Below are 22,755 nucleotides of genomic sequence, written 5' to 3' on the forward strand. Positions count from 1 at the left end.
CAGGCCATTCAGCGGGGCAGCGGTAGCAGTGCAGAGGAGCCGTAGCGCAGCCTGGGCATGGGCTGTGGGTGGCTGCAGCAAGAAGGGCCCAACAGCAGTGAAGGGGAAGGGCTGGTTTTCCTCTGCACCAAGCAGCAGCTTCTACCTGCCTGCCACTGATGCTGCCACTGCTCAGTGTGGGTGGGCGAGTCTGGAACAGAGGCGGGGTGGGCAGAGTCAGGGCTGTGTGCAGTTTCTGGCTGGTTCAGAGCTGGTCCGCTTCACTGGGCTAAGTCCAAAGCAGGTGCAGGGTGGGCCAGGGCCAGAGATCCCATCCGTATCACAGGGCTGAAGCCGGCAGCGGTGGTATCCAGAAAGAGCCACCTCCACCTGGGCTGCCTAGAAAGGCAGTCCAGCTGTGGAACTGCACCTGTCCTGCTGAGTGACCAGAGGGGCAATGGCACATGACTTGAGCCAGAAGCACCTTGGCCAGGTAGGACCAAGGGACTTCCCATGTAGACCACAATTCTGATTATTCAGCTGGTCACATTTTGCTACACGTTTTATATTCAGCCACCATTCTGTTGTGAAAATCCTTAGTATTCATCATTGTTTCACTTAATACAGATTGCTTTATTGTCTAGTCAGTCATTTCAGTGTGTAGTCTACTCTTTTGCCATGGATAGGAAAAACTCCCTCCACAGGCCATATCTGGCCCATGAGCCATATATTGCCAACTCCTGCCCTAAAGCTTTTGTCATTGGGGTACTGAAGAAGCAGTCTGTTTACTCTGCTGCTCTTCATCCTTCCTTTCCTCAGGATCCTGAACTCAATCACCTTGTGCTCACTGCTTCCTAAGTTGCCATCTACTGGTACATTCCCCATCAATTCTTCCCTCTTTGTGAGCAGATAGAGCAGAGCACAGAGCAGCTACTGGCAGAATTCCTGTGCTTCCATCTTGTTTCACATAGGTGAATACTCAACACACTGGAGGGAATGGAGGAAAAGGATGGAAGCTTGGCTTTGAAATCTCATGCTCAGACAACCTTCTGATGGCAGGCTGTACTACCACAAAAGATGAAATAGAGGTGAGTTAGTAGTATAGCAACCTCTGGCTCTATAGCTAAGTATAGACATTCACAGGTGTTAGGGGGAGGTTACATCAATTTAAAATGGCTGGGCAATATCAGGTAAGTAAGAATGGGGGGATAGCTGGGGGTTTGGGGATCCAGCAGGCTAGAAAGGATTGGAGGTCTGCGGGGGGATGGAGGGAGGTGTGACCTATAGTTGGCATAAGGGGGCAGGTGTGACCCGCAAAGGGTTGGGTGGGCAGGCACAACCTTCAGGTGGGATGGAGGGGGAGACATGTCCTGCAGGTGGGTTGGGGTGCAGTCCCCCCCAGCACATATACACCCCATCTCTCTCACCTCTTCCTCCACCAGGACTTACTTGCTCAACTCTCGCAGCAATGAATGCTAATAAATATGGCTGCACCCAGAGTTGCTTGTAGGATGGGGTTGAGAGGGCTGGGTGGTGGGAGGGAGGGAGGGAGCAAGGGGTGATGGTGGGGACAAAAAATAGACCAGTAATGGGCAGGGAGTGAAAAAAGCATCCCTGGGGCTGGGACCAGTGGTTGGGTCTTCCCAGCCCCAGGCCTGTGCAGGGGAAGTGGAGAGAAGTTCCATGCACTGGTGTGACCTAAATTCAACAAGTCTGATACTACATAAATCCAGATTTATCTTAAACTGGGTTCTGCAATTTTCAGACCAGTTTGTGTGCATGGAACATGTGTACAGTTATAGGATTAGCCTGATTGCCGGTCACCAAGACTAGATCTCTAAGTCTAAGGCCAGCACTGGGACAAGCTAAGTTTAAATTGGGAAGCCATTTTGAACCTGATTTAACCTTCCCAAACGTCTGTATTTAGCCTATAAGTAACAGTGAGACATATGCCTAAAACCTGCATAAATGCCACTTAGACATTTCAGAGGTGGAATAAAATCTAGGTTACATTATACAGTATTTTACAAACTGTATTTCACTGTGTATGTGCCAGAAAAATATCAGTAAATTAAAGAGAGAGGCATGAATTATTGCGGGTGATATCTTTTATTGGACCAACTGCATGGTTTGCAAGCTTTCAAATGCAATGCATTCTTCATGAGGTCACAGCATCTCTTCTACAGTACGCAGTAAACTAAAAGTTGTCCACAGTTAATGTAATTATGTAAACATATACTATTTGATTTCAGTGAGTGACTTGTGAAGTGCAAGCAGTGGAAGTAGTCCTCTCTGCTGGTGTAAAAATTCCAATAATATCAGAAAACAGTACTTCAGTTTAGAAGTGTTGTGCATTTCTGATGTGTGAGTCATAAAATAAGCAGATGATTTATGGATTAGCAAAACAAGGCAAAATTTTGTACTGTGGCAAGGGCATTTAATAAATTCTATAGGATGTTTTCCAAAGACTATTTAAAATCCATATAAAACCGATGAAAAATGAAAGGAAAGGGGTAGAGAGGAGGGGATGGGAAACATAATATATCTGTATACAAACTTAAAATATTGTAGAAGATTAGACCAGGAGAAAACAGCAATAGCATAGATCAAAAAAAAAAGATGGGAGGGGGAGAAAATGAAATTATAAAGCTACCACGCATGACATATTATAAAGCTCATATAATTATAAGTATCAAGCTCAGTAAAGTTGGGGTATAGCTTTGACAAAAAATAAAAATTTGGGGGGGCTATATCAACCTCTCCTTTATCAGAAATGGAAGTGAATGATGCAGTGGATTTCTCATGTTTTTGTAAAGGGGTAATCATGGCTATCCAACATAAGTCAGCATTGTCTTAGACCCCACAAACCTATGTCTGCTGGAACTCTGCTTGGATTATCTTTTGTGTTGCTTTGGTATCACGGGCAAGAGTGGACAGAACCCTTCACTCTCTGCATTATCATTCCCTGCTGACTCCCACAGAGAATAGAGCAAATGTTAACTGCTGCTTGCTGCTATTTTTCCCCCAGATTCTTCACAGCTAGTCATAGATGTTTTCAGCCAATGTGGAGAAATATGAGGGCTAGTTGAACCTAATGCAGAGAATGATCAACCATGTGGTAGCTTCTGGATCTGAAGCAACACTGTGGTTTACACAACTGAGAGTCAGCAACTCCTAGTCAACTATCTCTTCAAATCTTGTCTGCCAGAAGGGACTTCTTAATTAATCACCTTTTGAAGTTCCTTACTCCTTCCCAGCTTTTCTTTACAGGAGGGCATAGTCTACTATAACCTTTCACAGAGCAAATGAGAGAAATAAGATGTAGATGACAAATTACAGTACTTCAGCAGGAAGCACAATAGACAATCCCATGTACAAAACTAGTTAATGGTGTTTGTATTCCAACTAAAGTCTAAGTCTAAGGCTCCTATGTTTTGGAAGCAAAATTTAGACCATCAGAAGACTTCTGGAATCTGCTTCATAGCAACTGATCAAAGGAAAAATACATAAGGATTATGTTGCATATATTCATAAGACATTCAGCTCTCTTTCTTTGCTGCTGATTATTATACTTCACACTTCTTTAGTGCCTTCCATCTTTGGATCACAAAGCATTTTATAAGCATTAGGAGGTTTTTCACTGCCATTACTCAATACTCAGAATCCTCTTTGCTTTGTTTGGCACATCTGTCAAAAACGCATTCCCATCCATCTGGCAAAGTACGTACTGTGAAACGTATTACAGAAACTCAGAAATACTTTCAGAGATAACATAAGAATAGATATGCAAAGATATAAGTAGCTACAAAGTTGTTTTTCTTTCATACTGCCATCTGTACCTGATCAAAGTAAGTGTCTTTCCACAATTAATGGTTTTTCAAAAAAGACTTTTCTGTGCTAGTGGATCTAATATGATGTTAACGATTGCCTTAATTTTGTTACTCATACATAAAACTTAGCTGCCTTCAAACCAGGTTAGGATTTTGAGGATCACACTTTTGGACCCACATATAAAATGTCGATTATGTATTATAGTCTGTTTGTGCAGATAGGAGTCAAGTCAAAATAGGGTTGATCTGAACATCATAAGAAGACTTAAATCCAATCTCTCAATTAAAGTGGGGTCCCTAACTTTGAACTGCAGGGAGACATCAATTTCTCCTTAGGATTCACACCCCTGATCTGTCTCCTAGATGAGGGGCCTAGACAAAAATAATTTATTTTTCACAAAGTATAGCAAAAAATAAGGTATTGGTGCTGTGTCCCTCTTACCCAATAGTGTAACAAGTGGCATCTCACCTGCAATATGAGCTACCGAGGTTCAAATATGCCTCAGGACCCTTCACCCCATATGTTGTACCTCACAGGAGGGCCTATATCCTAAAGGCCAAAGAATTGGCTGCTAGGGAGTAATCATATGTTTTCCTACTGAATCTATTCCACTACATATAAATGTGCTTAATTACTAAATATTTCAATATTGTGCACTGAATTCTACACTGGAGCAGAGTTTGGAATCTGAGTATCACACACCCCAAGTGTAAGCAGGAATTGGAGAGGCAGACTTTTCCACCACAACTTACTTTGTTTTCAAGTTAAGTATCTCTTAGCTCATCAACGGCATTAGATCCATAGCCACAAAGGATGCCAAATTTGTGAATCCTGCTGGGGTTTAGGCAAGACAGGTGACAAACTACATAGTGCTATTACGATCTAAGTGTCTCTGCATTTCCTGAAGCAGAACTGTAGGTGTTTGAAGACTTTGGTTATAGAAATTTGGGTGACTTTAGATGTGCCAGGAGGCTGCTCCACCATGCTGTAATTACAGTGTGTCAGAGCAGACTCTATTAATTGATTAATTGAGTCTGCTGGACCATGCTAATTAGTGTGCCCCAACCAGTCCCCATGTCTCATGTATCAGAATCCTTGCACTTCAAAATGGAGGCAGAAGCTAAAGCTAAAGCACTCCCACTGCCATTTTGAAGCATAGAGATGCTGATACAAGAGAGACTTCATGCACTTTAATTAGAGTGGCTCTTGAAGCTGCACTAATTAAACTGCCCTACCCTCACTGTAGAAATGTATGTAAAAACTCCCTTAGAAATTAATTTACAATTTAGGTAGGGTTTCTGAGGATCAAACATTTGTACCACAGCAAATAAAGTGCTCATTAGGCACTAACGTCTGTTTTTGCAGATAGGCATCAACTCAAGAAAGGTTTTATGAGCACATGTCATTTTAAAGTGAAAATCTATACGGTTTCTTTAATGTACAATTCAGCAAAGTCCTGCCTACATGTATTTTTGTGTGGGTGAGTTCTTAGATGCTGCTGCGGAGATTTATGCACTGTAGAATGCAGCCGCAAATGGGTGTAGTTATTTAAAAGCAAATCATCTGCATGCTTGAGATATCTGCCATTTTGAATAAGAGATTTATGTTAACATCTAAACCATACCTAAAACTGCCAAAATGTAGACCTTCCTTCACCATCAGTGCCCATCTTATGTCCCAAGTCATCAACAGGAGGGATGAGGATGTTCTTGGCAATGAACAGCAGTTAGGGTCCTTTGCTGGGAAACAGGTGATGAATATTCACCTCTAGGAAAGTATAGAACTGAAATGCCACAGTCCCTGGGCAAATGCTCTAACCACTGATCTATAAGCTTCCCTGCTCCTTACATGGAGCCACACCCCTTGCTGAGAGAATCAAAAATTAAAATCCATGTAAGTCACCCAACATACCTTATAAACTCTAGATATGCAAATATTACCCATCTAAAGATGGACCTGAATCTGGACCTATACAATTATGAAATGTTGAAAGTAAAGTTTTCAGAAACCTCTTAATCACTTGATTTTCACTGGTAAATCAGTGGAGGTTAGGAAACCTATTCCTTTCGGGTTAGAAAAAAATATGTTAGAAAAATGTTCCATATTTGGATATTTGTGAATACCTTAGTTGCTTCATTAACTTGCACAAGATGTATGTTTTAAGTGTATGCATTTTGGCATGACAATTCTTGAAAATCAGTATTTTGTGCATCAATAATATCAACATACTTCAGTGTTTCAATTATTCAAACACAATTAATAAGTGTAATGAAACACTATGAAAATGGTGAAAAGTCAATTCTTGAGATGCTGAAAGAAGTGTAATGAATAAGTTATTTTACGGGGTTAATAGGAATGTATCCATATCCATATCCAAATATGAATAATAATAGTCACAGATTTTAAATGAATTGCCTGCAGACACTTCATTTGCTAGGACTCATCAAGTAGATTAGATACTTATTTAAATAATTAATAAATCCTCTCTTACAGTTTCCGTAATGCATTTGATTTCATTAAATTTTCTTGTATAAATTTTAACTTACTTAGAAGCTACTGCTTCTTATTATATTTTCAGATAAAATAATTCTGTCTCTCTCTTTGTCCTCCTTTTGCATTGGTGATGTCACATGTAAAACAAATATTTTGCAGGATGCCACTAATGCACATGGTTCTTCGAATGTTTGAATTGTTTTCACATTTGGTAAGAATAAAAGATTGATTAAGATGATTTATATTCAGGAAACCAAATTAAACACCCAGTAATGGAATAACTGAATCTGTTAAGCCTTAAATATATATGGTTAGCTTTTACATGTGTATATGTAAAATTGCTACCAACAACTTGCATTCTTTCCACTGTACCTACTGCTACTTACACACTTGGTTGAAATTTTCAATAACAGAATACAGTGTTAAAATCCCTACTGACTAACAGGACTAAGGTTTAACCCTTTACTTTATTGCCTTAGCCCTGAGACTGCAGTATGACTTCTGTAACAAACACTGTGGTACAAAGCATATTACTGAGAAAACGAGTTAAAGCAAATAATGCATACAGTATATCCAAAAGACATTACCCAAATATTCATTCACCTATAATTTTTAAAATGAAGTAATCTTAAATTCAAATTTATAAATGAAGTGCTACTTTAGCTATGTTTTTTTTTTTGCCATTATTATTCATTATTACTGTCATTGATGGATATAAACTGTTCAGGAAGGGCAGGCAGAAGAGAAGAAGAAGAATTATTTTCTTTTATGTTAAAGAGCTATATGATTGCTCAGAGCTCCAGTATGAAACAGGAGACAGGTCTGTTGAAAGTCTCTGGATTAGGGTCAGAGGGGAGACCAACAAGGGTGATATCATGGGAGGCATCTGCTCCAGAGCACCAGACCAGGAGGATAAAGTGGATGAGGCTTTCTTCAAACAACTAGTGGAGGTTTCCAGATCACAGGCCCTGGTTCTCATGGGGGACTTCAGTCATCCTGACATCTACTGGGAGGGAAAAACAGCAGTACACAGGCAATCCAGAAAATTTTTGGAAAGTGTTGGGGAAAATTTCTTGGTGCAAGTGTTAGAGAGGCCATCTAGGGGCTGTGTTATTTTTTATCTGCTGCTCATAAAAAGGGAAGGATTGCTGGGGAATGTAGAGGTAGATGGCAATTTGGACAGCAAATTGAAATGATTGAATTCAGGACTCAAAAGGAAGGAAGAAAGGAGAGGAGCAGATTAAGGACCTATGATTTCAGAAAAGTGGACTTCAAGTCACTCATGGTACTGATGTGCAGGATCCCCTGGGAGGCCAGCTTGAGGGGGGAAAGGGGTCCAGGAGACTTAGTTTTTCTTTAAGGAAACCTTACTAAAGGCTCAGGAACCAACCTTGAAAATGCACAGGAAGATTAGCAAGATCAGCTTGGCTTAGCAGGGAACTCTTCAGTAAACTAAAACACAAAAAAGAAGCTTACAAGAGGTAGAGACTTGGGCAAATGATTAGGGAGAAGTATAAGAGTATGCTCAGGCATTCAGGGATGAAATCAGGAAAACCAAAACACAGTTGGAGTTGCAGCTAGCAAGTAATATGAAGGATGACAAAAGGCTTTTTACAAGTATGTCAGCAATTAAAGGAAGATCAGGGAAAGCGTGGGTCCCTTATTAAAGGGGAAGGCAACCTCATGAGAGATGATGTAGCAAAGTCTGAAGTACTCAATGCTTTTTTCACCTCAGCCTTCACAGCCTAGGTCAGCTCCCAAACTAGCGCACCTGCCAGCACAGGTTGGGGAGGAGATGAGAAACTAAGAGTGGTGAAAGAACAGGTTAGAGACTATTTAGAAAAGTTGGACATGTATAAGTCCACTCCATGGAGATGGAAGCAATCTACCAAAGCATGCTGAGGGAGTTGGCTGATGTGCTTACAGAGTCACTGGTCATTATAATTGAAAACTCTTGGTGATTAGGAAGGGTTCTTGATGAATGGGAAAGGCAAATATAACAAACATTTTTAAGAAAGGGAAGAAGAAGGATTTGGGGAACTATAGACTAGTCAGCATTATTTCAGTCCCTGGAAAAATCATGGAGCAGGTTCTCAAGAAATCTGTTTCTAAGCAATTGTAGGAGAAGGTGATTAGCAACAGTCATCATGGATTCACCAAGGGCAAGTTATGCCTGACCAACCTGAATGCCTTCTATGAGGAGACGACTGGCTCTGGGGATGCAGGAAGAAGAGTGGATGTGATATAACTTCACTTTTAGCAAGGCTTTTGGTATAATCTCCCACAACAGTCTTGCAAAGCAAGCTAAGGAAATACGGGTTGTTTAGATGAACTGACCATAAGGTCAAAACTGGTTGGGTCATCAGGCTTAATAGTGATCAGTGCCTTCAATCTAGCTGGCAGCTGATATCCCTGGCTTCACCCTGGGTCAAGTTTGGAAGATGGAAGGAATATACCCTTAGCAAGTTTGTAGATAACACCAAGCTTGGAAGAGTAGTACAGACATTGGAGGACAGGACTAGTATTCAGAGAGACAGAGACAAATTGGAGGATTGAATCAAAAGAAATCTTATGGGGTTTGATAAAGACAGGTGTAAAGACCTGTACTTAGTATGGAACAATTCCATGTACCACAATAGGATTGAGGGAAGTGCTTCTTCCCTTCTTCCCTTCTATTCAGCACTGGTGAGGCCATATCTGGAGTACTGTGCCCAGTTTTGTGCTCCCCACTACAGAAAGGATGTGGACAAACAGGAGAGTCCAACAGAGGGCAACAAAAATGGTGTGCAGACTGAGGCACGTGACTTCTGAGAAGAGGCTAAAGGAACTGGGTTTATTTAGTCTGCAGAAGACAAGACTGAGGGAGGACTTAATAGCAGCCTTCAACTACCTGAAGTGTGGTTCCAAAGAGGATGGAGCTGGATTGTTCTCAGTGGTGGCAGATGACAGAACAAGGATCAATTTCTTCAAGTTACAGCAAAGGAAGTTTAGGTTGGATATTAGGAAAACTCTCACACTTGAAGATGTAACAAGCAATCCAAGCCCTGTTACAGAGAAGTGAGGGCCAGGGAAGAAAAGGCAGTGGGGTCCTTTTAAGCCCAACTTCTCTGTATTCCAGAAAAAAGGGGACACTTACCTGCTGTGAATAGGGACCAAAACAGCATGGAGGGGGCGGAGAAGACTCTGGTTAAGAAGGAAGGCAGCTACACATGAGAAGGACAAGCAGCTGGCAGCAGAGAGGGAGAGCAGGGACCCAGAGAAAAGATGAGATCAGGCCCTGGGTCAAGGACTTACACTTGCAGAGCTCAGCCTGAAGTCAACTGGCTGCAGGACCTGATGGTGGAAAGAACCAGAGAGTGAGCACACCTGCACCCAGGAAAGCCAATCAGTTGACCATGTTGGTGGGGCTGAGTCATATATAAACTCTTCCAGGACAGATGAAGTGAGATAGCCATGCCAGTAGAGAGAGACATAACCATGCACGGAGGTCAGGGCAGAAAACGCTCGGGTCGTGAGAAAGCGACATCTGTTGACTCAAAGTGAAGAAGCAAGCACTTGGGAAGTACCGAGAACCTCCTTCCTTCCTTCCGCTTTGGACCAGACTTGCTTGGAGCTGCGTGGGGCGATCCTGAGGGTAAGGCTCCCCGGCTTCCTATCTTTTCTTTTCTAACTCCCACCTGCATAAAGGTCTCTAGCTTCTGTTTATCTCGCATTCTGATTCTTTCCTTGCATTTTTGTAGCATTTTTTTTCCCTTTTCTCTGCTCTTTGTCCCATCACCCCTGTACTTCTGGTCTCTTTGTCTGTGAGTTGCTTCTTTACAGCCTTCTTTCTTACTGTCTGTTTTCCTTTCTTTCTTTCTTTTCTGTTTGCTTGCTGTGGGGAGTTATCTTTTCCATTAGCTTGCCTTCCGAGGCATGCTCTTAATTACCCCTTCTTCCCCCACCCCTTTGTTTTCTTTTTTTTTTTCACTGTTTCCTCCCCAGCCCTGCCATTTTTCTCCTCCACCCCTTTCCCCCTTCCATCTAGAGTTTTACGCCCGTATTCCCAGACACTTATCTTTTCAGTTAGTATAAATGGTTTTTTGTTCTCTTTTGCTCAGTTATAGCTTGAAATTAACCCTGTCCTAGCAGGAATGGCTGCTTCTACACCCAGCAACTGGCATGAGGATGCCTCTCAGAACCTATTCCCAGACGTCTGCTGAGAAGAGCAGTCAGTCAGGTCTGACCACTCATGCAGGTTCCTAGCTGAGATACAGGACCTCCATCTAACCCAGGAGGTGCACAGCCCCACCAGGGGAGACGCCTTGTTGGACCTGGTCTGGCCACAGGTGATAACCTGGTGAGAGGACTGTGGATGCTTGACCACCTGGGTGACAGCAATCATTGCCTGCTGGAATTCACCATCCAGCTCACGGTGGCAAAGGCTTGCAGCAAGGCAGCATCCCTGGACTTCAGGAGGGAAGATTTCAATGAAGTAAGGAGGCACTGAGGTCCCTGAGGGGAGAGGAGTCGGATGTCCAAGAAGACTGGTCATTCCTTAAGGATACGATCCTCCAAGCTCAAGGGGTGGTAATCCCAACGCAAATCAAAGGGGACAAGAGGGCTCAAAAGCCCCCATGGCTCACCAAAAGCATATGGGAATGTCTCCTAACTAAAAAGGAGGCATACACCCAGTGGAAGGGTCGGGCCATCACCAGGGAGGACTGTTGCTCGGGGCTGTAAGGGGGCAATCAGGAAGGCCAAGGCAGAGATGGAACTGGGACTAGGTACCCGGATCAAGGACAACAAGATGTCCTTTTTTAAATATATAGGGGGTAAAAAGAAGGTACCGGGTAACATGGGGCCTCTGCAGGACATGCTAGGTAATCTGGTCATTGCACCAGACAGCAAAGCTAACTTATTTAATAATTTCTTTGCCTCCATTTTTCTAAGCAGGGACCGGGTCACCCCTCCCCCCCCACTGGGACCCCCATAGGACCTAGGGGACTCCACAATTCAAAAAGGATATGAAGAAGCTTGAGAGAGTCCAAAGAAGAGTCACGTGCATGATTAGAGGGCAGGAAAACAGGCCTTATGATGAGAGGCTGAGAGCTATGGTACTCTTCAGCCTGGAAAAGAGCAGGCTCAGGGGTGATCTGGTGGCTGCCTGTAAGTATGTAAGAGGTGTACATCAGGATCTGGGGGGAACATCTGTTCACCAGAGTGCCCCATAGGATGATAAGGTCAAACGGTCACAAACATCTCCAATACCATTTCAGGCTGGACATAAGAAAGAACTTTACAGTCCGAGCCCCAAAAGGCCTGGAACAGACTGCCACCAGAGGTGGTTCAAGCACCTACTCTGGACTCCTTTACGAGTCAATTGGATGTTTATCTTGCTGGGATCCTGTGACCCCAGCTGACTTCCTGCCCCTGGGGCAGGGGGCTGGACTTGATGATCTTCTGAGGTACCTTCCAGCCCCCTAATGTCTATAGAGTAACAAATCTTTTTTTCCCATTTCTTTTAGAGGGAAGTGTTATAAAATAGTAAACCATCTTAGGTGAAATAATTATTTTGAAATAAATATTTTAAAATAAATTGGGAATGAGTGTTGTGTTTGGGTTTGATCCTGCTTCCATTGTAGTGAATAAAAATCCTTCCATTGGTTACATAGTTGCTGCATCAAGATAGGAAGAAATAGTTCTCCATTATAATTGGCTCAACTGACAGATAATTTTTGGGCTTTTCTGGTGGGAAAGTTTATCAGTGTACCTTCCATAGGTCAGCCAGTGCCTGTGGCTGTAGAGGGGTTGTGTGTGTGTGTGTGTGTGTGTGTGTGTGTACACACAAGAATGAAATATTTCTATCCTCATAGTAAACTTGCAGCTGCCAGGCCCTAACCCATTGCATTACATGAATAACCATTTCAATACCCTTGGTTTTTCCAGTTCCTACGTTTAAAATCAATCTTTTCAATTCAATCTTAGTTAATATTCTAAAATGGTTCATAAGAAGATGAACCAGTTTTAAACAGTATGTATGCTTTAGAATGGCTAAATAATTGCAATGAGAAAAAATTATTACAGCATTTTTGATACTCCACCTAATTATCACTTCTGGACTATTTTCATAAAAAATGAATCTCATATTTTATTAACGTTACTCGTCTAATTGCATTCATACATTAGTAATTACAAGTTTTAACTTGTATTCATTAGATTGGAAAGGTTGAGAGAATTGCTGATGATTGAAGCTGTTTCATGGGACTGTGGAAGCAACAATCCAGGTAAAAATCATAGAGAAAAACTACAAAAATACTATTTAATTGCTGTGTTTATTTCTCAAGATACTTTTTGCATAAAATATGCATAGTGTACTGTCATTATGGGAACACCCCTTAGAAAACTCATGACTGAATTACTAGTTCAGTTGGTGCACTTGCTTTTCTAGGGTGACATAATTTTTATATTTTAATATTAAGAATTTTCTTCATACTGATTAATAGAGTGAGATATTAGAAACCATGGCTGCATTCATTAAAAAGCTCTATCACTGCTGATCTGTAAAAGAGAATAATCATCAAGAGTTCAATTTTGTTAGTTTCACTTATGTTGAATAGTATACTATAGATACCTTCACTGAGGTCATTAGGACCTCTTACAGCAGGGCTGCCCAACTTTGTAGCAGCTGGGGCCCATATGCTGGACTGGCTACAAGCCCTGGTCCACATACCATGAGGATAGCATCCATGGAGGCCACATGCCTCAGTGCTCCCTGGGACCCCACCATATGTCCAGATGCCACTACACCATGCATACTGCATGAGCCACTCCCAATCTGCTGTCAGCTGGACATCACAACACCCCCTAGCTTACTGTCCACCACAGCTTGAATAGTGCAAGCCCCCCCTACCAGTGTACAGTACTAGTGCAGAGATGGTGTGAGCCTCCATTTCCCCTGCTATCACATGAGCAGTAGGTTCACCAGGCCTTCTCCCACCATGCTGCCCTACCCTAGAGACCCTGGCCACTGCATCATCAGGAGTAATGGGGGAGTGGCAGCCAGGCAGGAGCCAAGGTGTTCCACATTAACACCACATAAGCTGGATGTGTCCCATGGGTGGCCATTTGGACAGCCCTGACTTATAGTACGGTACTGCTCATAATGAGCAAGTATTATACCAGTGTATCTTTATTATGCATAACATATCCTCTTGAACCAACAGATACATGCTGGGAAAAATACAGTGGAAATGTTATTGCAAATAAAGTCTTTTTTCTCCTCATAATATTAACAACAGCATGACCTTAAACTAGTAAGATTCCACCCCTCCATCAGTAATTTTAGTTATTATCCACACAAATAATGAACTAATTGTCTACCAGCCTTTCAAACTATTGCATGTCACCATCCCAGTGATAAAGGCTTTCCTGTGAATGTTCATACTATACATCATACAGAGTAACAGGCTCATTTGAAACAGTAAATAAAATTACAGATCAGTATACATAGGAAATTCAAAATGAGCTTCTTGTAAAACTGTTTTATTTTAAGGTCAGCAAGTATATTCTACATGTATTTTAAAGTACTAGTCTATTATGTATATTTATACAAATCTGCATGTGCAGATAACTACTTCCAGAGAGAAATAATATTAAATGAGTTCAAAAGGATATCAGGCGTCTCACTACATTCTTCATTATACTAGATATGTGCAACTTTAATAATACGTTTTAAATCTGCCACCTGCTTTTGCATAAGCTGACAAAATATGAAATTTGACTAATATTCATATAGCGATTATTGTTCTTCTTTGCTTGACATGCACTCATCTCAAGACCTAATGTATTCATTGTTAATACATTGCATTTCTGTTGCGTCTAAACTTTAAAAAATGGCTTTAAAACATTAGTGAAATAAGCTTCCTAAAAGCCCTATGAATAAAAGAAATATTATTAAGCCAATCTTACTAATGGAAAAACAAAGCCCCAGAAAGATCTAGTATACTTTTCAAGATCACCTTAGAGTTAGACTCTATGTTGCTTTTGGGCTTTGGTCAAAAGATCAGGCTTTCTCTTGGAATTAAGGACTGGCATTCCAGCTATTCTGGCTTGATTCCTCAGAACTTTTCCTCACTTTATTTTTTATTAATAAACACAAAACTGTAATAACCACAAACACCATATTTCTAGAGCAGAAAAAAAATTACATTTGTGATCCAAATGTTAAAGATATGGTAAGTTTTAAAGTTAGTGTGTATAAAACCCAAATGAGCAAAACAAAAGCAAGGGAAATGTTATCGTCTCTAGCACCTTTAAAATTGGAAGTAAATTGGAATGAATAGGAAGTGTGTTCTCACAATAGTACTCTAACAGTCTTACAAGTACTGTTGAATTATACTACACTGGTATTCAAGTTTTCCAGTTGGCAAACTAAGACATGTAAAAGAAGGTGTTTTAGAGACGTGCATGATTTTATGGCAATAACAATACTAATCCCAGCCTTTAACTTCAAACAATGGAAAAAGTAAAAATTAACACAAGCGTGACTTCAAATGCCAGTCGACAATACAATTATAATTATGTCAAGGAATTCCATTGCAACATAGGGTTCTTAAATAGGTATGCTGGGCAGGAATAGGAAAAGACAGTCTAGGATGATAACTTCATAGACTGTTTCAGAGAGCCTTATACTTTTGTAGAAAACCTACTTCATTAGATACTATGAAACTGGGCAGGAATGAAAAGTGATGATACATTATACCAAATGGCCCACATTCAAATTATTGTTTGTCTTGATGTCTTTTATTGTTAAACCTTATCTACTTTACATTTCTTTAGGCAGATGACAGGGTAGAGTGGTACCTTACAAAATAATTCAGAGGCATAAGCTTTCTTAAACAACAGTTTACTTTTTCAGATGTTATGAATCCTTGCTATGAGTCCTTCTCTTTGCAGGGAGAAGGAGTTCTAATTAACAAATAAAAAATAATAAATTACTGTTTTCTGTTTAGACCCCCGGCTCCCTTCTTGTTCAGTCATAGCATTTGAATAAGCAAGCTGTTGCTTACAAAAGTGTATGCCTCTAAATTAGTCTGTGGTGCCTCTCTGCCCTGCCATATGCCAGAAGATACATAAGGTAGATGAGGAGTAACTGTGAAAGACATCAAGGCAAACATGTCTCAGCACACCTGATTAGGGGAGCCTAAATACAGTGTATATTGTCCCTTTGGAGATCTCCCTGAAAAGCTGATGCAATATACGTCTCTTGCCTGTTAGTGGTCTTTGAGGTGCTATCCTAATGAAAGTCGCAAACGTGCTTCAGAGTCACTTGTCTGTGTGGGTGTACTGCAGAAATGGAAATCCCGGCTGGGAGCTTCAGAATGTGTTTTGTCACAGGTGGAAAATGTCTGCTGGAACGGCTTGGCTCTTGGGCTACAAATTGATACCTCCCTTAAAGAACATGCAGCTTAATAAATAAATGTTAAAAATCACAGTTATTTATATTACTTCATACAGTTGGAAGAGAATATAGAACCCCATGCTTGGCAGCGACATCGTACATAGTTTATGTTGACAATCTAAAACATGCAGTTAGTCATGCAGCCTGTGTTAGCCCAGGTTATAGGGGGTTAAAAAGTTCCAGTGCCATGCTGTGATAAGGAAGAGAGGTAAGACCCTGTGCATGGCAATCACATTGGTACAGAGTTGTAACGTGGCAAGACATTCCTAAGCAATAGTTTTAACATGTGGTGTACAATTGCTGGGGTGGGGAAAAAGTCCAAGACATTAAATGTCATTGTTGGTTAATGGTGTGTGAACTCTGCACAACTAGCAAACTCTGTGGCTGGTTTGGAAAGAGGGCAGGGCCATTGGTTAGTACTGTTAATGGCACTAATAAGGACAAGTAATTTTAGTTTGGAGAACAGGAGGCCAAGACCTATCTGTTTCCTTCAAAGGAAACATTTTAAACTACCCTTATATTTCCATATATATATATATATATATATATATATATATAAGCATTTTCATATATAAGGCTTATTTACATTCTGACTCCACTGTTTAGCCTTAATATGGTAAAATGTTATAAATTGAAAAGTTTGTCTATGTTTATCTGAGGATTTCCTTCAAGTAATGAGGTCCACAAATATGCTACAATGAGTACTTGCAGACTAGGGGCAGCACTGGGCCTCTGTTAGTTATCATTGTGTCCCTTTCCAGGTTTTTTCCCCCAGTTAGAATACCTTCCACAATCAAGTGAATTGAAATCTACTTTTTTGCAAAGGAAAATTCTGTTGTGTACATTTTGAAGGAAAAGTGAAACATTTTCTCTTATTGAACAACACAGTAAATTCTGCCAAATCCTTGGATGTAAATTTTCATCTCTATTCTGGGTAATGCTTTTTTTCTCCTGGGTTGGCTGGATCGATGGACCTTATTATTAATGAAATAAAATTGTCAAATAATATAAATACATTTTCTTCTGCTTCATGCTAAGGCCCACATTCCTGTTAAAATTGGATTTTCACAGCAGTTTGATTGTTGCAGGAAGCAGGTTCTGCCTTTAAATATAGACATCCAAATGAGGTAGACAATAAATACATATGTCCTACACACCTTCCCACAGATACTAAGTCATAGAAAATATTTCTGTAACAACAATATCAATAGCACCAGCTGAGACTGGAAAGTCTTAATGTAGAAATTGGGGAACTAATGGATAGCTAGCGGATTTCCATACAGGAGGCAGGCCTATATTTCCCTGAAATTGTCAGTGTTTCTAAACTATCCTGTAACTGTCGAGGTGGGGGAAAGGAGGGTGGGGGGAGTGATTAGGACAGCAGTCCTGGGTGCTGCCTTTGTTGAGGAGGTATAAGAATAACCACCAGTGATTGTTAATCTGCCATGATGAGCACCATGGAAGCTTAATGCTGCCCCATGTACCTCAACTGCCCAACACAGAGAGCTACCCTGCTACACTCCTGCTTCTAAGGACTGGACTTTGAAGCTGAACTGAGGGATAAATATTTCTTGAATTTTGGGTGGGAATAAGTGCTCTGACACTGGCAAAAACATGTTTCAATTAAAACTGCAATCCAGGATCTCATTAAAAAAAGTTCTGAGTCTTAGCTTAAACAAATGTAACTCATTGAAAGTAGCAGCCTTCAGGAGTTCTGGCCTAATGGACAGGAAATGTAATATCTTATGCAGGGAGTCAAGCTAGGCAGCACTATAAAGTTCAAAATGAGATTTGAAGGTAACAAACTATGACCTTCTGGCCTTGGAATATCTTTTTTATATAAGGCCCCTTCCATTGTTAAGAATTGTGCAAAACTTTCTACTGACCATGTTGAGAAGATTATGTTAAAGGAACTTGACCTTTTTTTTCTTGGACAGCTGTATATGCCCACAATAAAGCCTTCCCAAAGGAACGCAAGGCAATTTTGCATTGATTTGACATGTTAGTTAAACTAACCAGCTTTGCATCAGTCAGTAGAAAAAGTTCCAGTTGTTGAGTTCTCTTTTAGGATCTATTAAAGCACTAATCATGTCATCCATGTAATCATTGTAAAACTATCTGTTCCCAAAGGGAGAATTGGCCTTGCAATAGCATACCTTTTCTGTCTCCTCTGTCTGGAGACCATAACAAATTAAAAAAGAAAAAAGAAACAAAGAAAGAAAGATACAGAAGGTGATTTCCTTGCAGGAAACCTTCTTTCTTATGAGGAGCCTCTGACTTTAATGGGACTGATCATATAAATGAGGATTATTCACATAAGAAGGAATTTAAATAATCTGATTTTGATTATGTGTCAGCTTTATAGTATCAGTCTGAGTGTACAAACACAACTAACATTATTGAGAATGGGACTACTAAAGTGTATAGAGATTCACTAGTGTGAATATGGACTACACTGGAAGGTCATTTATATTCTTTTTCTTTATGAAGCACCCCTTCCCCCTTCACCTTCTCTATTCTCTTTCATATCTTTTCTTTGAAACCTTTTTGCTCCAGTCTTGTGACATGAATCTGATATTTGCTTAAATTCTCACATAAAATTAATGCAATTTTTTTTTAAGGTACAATACCTACTTTAGGGCCAAGTTTTCAAAAAATCTTTGAGTAGAGTGGGAATGGGTATCTTCCTACAAACTGGCCAAAAGGCCTTAGGTAAAAGCTGTTGGATGCTAAATGATTTTGAAAAGCTGATACTCAATTAGGCGTCATCTGCATATGAAAGTTAATTCAGGGTGAGATTACACATTACAATTAGATCATGTTAAGAGCACTTAAAACATTAAGTCTCATTAACTAATTCTAAGTGCCCTATATGCATCTTAAATTTATGCCAGTTTGGGGCAGGATTATTTTTGAGCTGGGGCACCCAGCCTGAGTTAAGTTAACTTCTGGGTATTCACCTGAGATAAAACCACCAATTGTCAGTCCTCCAGCATCCCAGGAGACACTGCTTCCAAGTAGACATGATTCAGGATTCTGTAGCTGTAGACTAAAAGCTGGGAATAGCTGGATGAGAGGATGAGGTGAGTGGGGAGGGAGGGAAAAGGGGTGAAGGGTGATAGGGATCCAAGGGGAGAGGGTCATGGGGAAGGAGTGAGGGGGGCAGGATTGGAGGGGGGAAGAGTGACAGAGTAGAGGGAAAGGTAGGGAGTGAATCAGTGGGAGCTGCCAAGCTGCTGCCCAACAATGTTTCTTTCCTGTTTTCCTTCCTTACTGCCAGGTCACTCCTCTACTATCCCAGTTGACCCCTTATGCCCCTCATCAGTCCTTTCACCACCAGATCACTGTCCTGTAGGCCTGATTAGACTGAGAGTGAATGGGGTGCCAGTGTGGGGGGGGAGGGGGTTCTCCCTCCATGCATGCTCCTGGGGTCCCTGAAAACCATGCCACCCCAGTATGCTCAGATCCAGACTATGCAACTGAAATGATGGCCAGAAGGAAAGTGATGGGGGTGGGGCAGGGTGCTTCCAAGCAACTGCAGGTCCCAGTAGGAGCTGTGTACAGATATGCAGGGCCAGCACAGCCTGGAAACAGAGGTAGTATGGCCCTGATGATTATGGAAAAGAGGCTGAATGGGGGCTGAATGGAGGCAGTGGGGTGATTTGTGGCCCAGAGAGAGTGATCCAAGTAGCATGGAGGGGAGGGGTCCTTCCCCCAACTCATCCCTGGCCTATGCTTTAGCTAGAGAGCCAACAAAAAGGCCAAGCATGGAGCAAACTTGCAGCCCCTAGCACTCCAGCCCTTTAGTGGTATGTCTGAATATTACTCATTACAGGGGGTATTAATCATAAACATTTAATTGATCATTAACAATGTTTAACCTAAACACAGACAACCATTCCTTAGAATTAGCACTTGCTAACACAAATGTGTAATTTCATGCGCAGATTAAAATAGGATGTAAAGTTAGAACAGAATGGGCACATCTACACATGCATTTAAGTGCATCTAAATTTAATGCATATTAAACTAATGCGCATTAAGCATTTTTTGGCAGGTGTCTACATGCGCAGGGACTTGGCACTACAGTTAGTGCCAAGTCCCTGCAGCTCTGCCATGTGCCCCTAGTGGGCAGACCTAGCATTTAAGTTAGTTCCTGGTCATGTCTACACATGTGTTAATGTGCTTTAAATAATCGTGTCTAACAGCTATCAAATTGAGGTGTGATTAGCCTAATTTCCCCATTTTAATGTACATTAAGAGTGTGCACGTGTAGATATGCATCCATAATGTGCATTAAATTAAGCTAATGCTCATTAATGTTTCTTGTGTAGATGTACCCAAACATGCTTAATTCCATGAATAATTGCATATGGGTCTAGGCTGACATATATCCTTTACAGCTCCACACATTTAAGTGCATGTAGCACTTCCTGTTTGAATTTTATTTTCATCTGTGGTGAAATAAGAGTTTTCCTGTAAACATACCTCTGATGGATAAAATGGAGAAAGAATACTCTCTCCTATGCTTGCCCAAAAACCTAGTGTTTGGACAGTTGCTGAGGAAAAAGGAGACCCCTGGGTTCTAGCCTGTCCTTTCATCAAGGTTTCTTCAAGGCAGAGGAGGTTGCTCCATGTGGTTAGTTTGCATGAAACCTGACACCATTTTTTCTCTCTCCCCCTCATTGATTCTCTCCATCTCCTTCCATACCCCACCTCCACCCACTCCTCCATTCCTCTTCTTTTCACTCATTTCTCTTCTGTACCTTCTGTCCCTTCCCTTCTTCCCTTTCCCTCTCTTATCCCATCTCCCTGTTGCTCTCTTCTATTATTGTTCTTAACTTCCCTCTATCTGTCCTCTTACCACCTTCTGCCCCCTTCTCTTTCTATTCTTTGCCCCTCCCAGGCAGCATATCTCCGAGGCCCAACCTGGCAATCTGGATTTGCACTGCCTCTCCTGACTAAGGTGGTGTGCAGCATGGGATGGGCTGATAAGCCCCTGCAGTACCAAGCGACAGTGCCCCAGAGACTGAAGAGCACCCTACAGGAGGGGGGCATAACAGAAGAGGCCCAAATGGCAGTCATCTATGCCCAGATCAAGCAGAAAGTCAAGGCTGCCTTGGGGGCTTACATGGAAACAGAGGCAGAGTTGTCAGCGGAACAAATTTGGGGAGGGGGGGCACAAGGCCCAGACTGATGTGATCGGTGTGGATTTTCTGCTGACCTTAGGTACTGCAGTTGGTGGCCCTGGAGATAAACTGCCAGATGTGCCTGGAGACCTGCACTCTCTTCAAGTCCATGGGCCAGACAGTGGGGGTGCCAAGAGGTGACTTGTCCCAGCCTCTGGTAGAGACAATGCTGTGGTGTACATAGTGCTGCCTAATGGTGGGGCAAGCATATGCTGGTGATTGGGACTGCAGGAGTCACCAAAATTTAATCTGGGAGACAGCCAGGGATTACAGGCTAAAAATCCATCTGGTGGAATTGGACGCCAACCACTTTGCCTCCCAGCTGGTACAGACCTTCATCCACAATGATAGCATGGACCATGAGTGGGACAAATAACATGCTCAGTGTGTGGTGCTGCCTCTTCTACTGGTTTGACTGCATGGTGCTGATGGCTCTAGTGTGCAAGCAGCTAGGGCTGTGCTGCAGCGTCACAAGCTGCCATATGAGTACCCAAGCAAAAGAGCCAGACCCACCAGCATCTACTGTGCCAATGTAAAGACATATGCTAGACTGGCCCTCCACTACCCTCTGTACCATCCCCTGCTGGTATCTGGAGTGGCAGGCCAATGTGGAGTGATCTGTCCACCACCTCTCCTTCCTAGGTGTCATGAAGCTGAAGGATGGGTGGGTGCCATGGGCATCAAGTTGCTGGAGGATAGGCCTGTGTGAAGCAGCTAGTAGTTGATTCGGATTTGGCCAGTTCGGGGGACAGTGATTCAATTCAGTGATTCAAATCACTGACCTGAATCAATTCAGCTGAATCTCTTAATCAGCCGGTCCCATTCCCTGGCCCTCTCCCAGCCCAGCAATGGCTGCCATGCCCTCCCCAGCTCCTGGCACTTGGGGAAAAAAAGCCCCAACTCAGTGGGTGCTGCCAGGTGGGGGGCAATCCCTGTTGCCCCTCACTGTTCCATGCTGCATAGAGGATTCTGCACAAGCCCCCTGCACAGCCCCCCATGGCTGCCCTGCCCAGCCCAGTTCCAGCCCTTTAAGAAAAAAAAAAATGAGAAAAACCTTGAACTCACCATTCCTGATGGTGAGGGGTGAGCCCAGTGCTGCATGGGGGGCTCTTCCATGAGCCCCCTGAAGCCCCAGGACCACTGCAGAAGCCATGAGTCCCAGGGTTTTCCTCATTTTTATTCTTAAAGGGCCAGAGCCAGGGTGGACAGGGCAGTGATGGGGGGGATGGGAAGTGAGGGGGGGGTCAGGGGGCTCATGTCACAGTCCCCCATGCATCATGAGGCAGTGGGAGGCAGCAGGGATTCCCCCCCCACACACACCTGGCAGCACCCAGTAAGTCCGGGAGGGTTTTTAAAGCACCAGGGGCTGGGGCAGATGGGGGCTGGGGGGATCGGGGGGGCTGGGGGAGCAGGCAGGGGATGGGGTCTGGCAGGGGTCCCCCCATGGTCTTCTCCTTCCTTCTGTCCCTCGTCCCCTGCCCCTACTTACCAACTCCTAGTCTGGCTGCAGCTCCCTGATGCAGCCACTGGGGACTGTCTGAATCATCAAAGCCCTCCAAATCTTTTCTGAAGATTCAGAGAGCTTCAAATTGATTTGGCCCTTTAATTGGTCCCCCATTCGATTCAGATTCAGAGATTCAGCCACAGAAAAGGGCCAAATCTCCTCCAAATCAAATCACCACCCAAAGCTTCACACAGCCCTGGTGGAGGATACTAAGAAGTGCCACCTGGACTTTGAGAAGATCTCCCAGGAAGACACTAACCAGTATGGCATTGGGCTGAGCTGAGCTGGGCAATGCCATGGTTCTCATGGAGTATGTC

At 42.5% G+C, this 22,755-nt stretch overlaps 1 pseudogene; it reads left to right on the top strand.

Moving 5' to 3' along the window:
• LOC149865616 (carnosine synthase 1-like) overlaps positions 1-21,659 on the top strand; it is a 110,222-nt pseudogene extending 88,563 nt beyond the window's left edge.
• The last annotated feature ends 1,096 nt before the right edge of the window (positions 21,660-22,755 follow it).

This window comes from Crocodylus siamensis, chromosome 4 (assembly GCF_052110815.1).
Source record: "Crocodylus siamensis isolate JL-2025a chromosome 4, ASM5211081v1, whole genome shotgun sequence".
NCBI lineage: Eukaryota > Metazoa > Chordata > Crocodylia > Crocodylidae > Crocodylus > Crocodylus siamensis.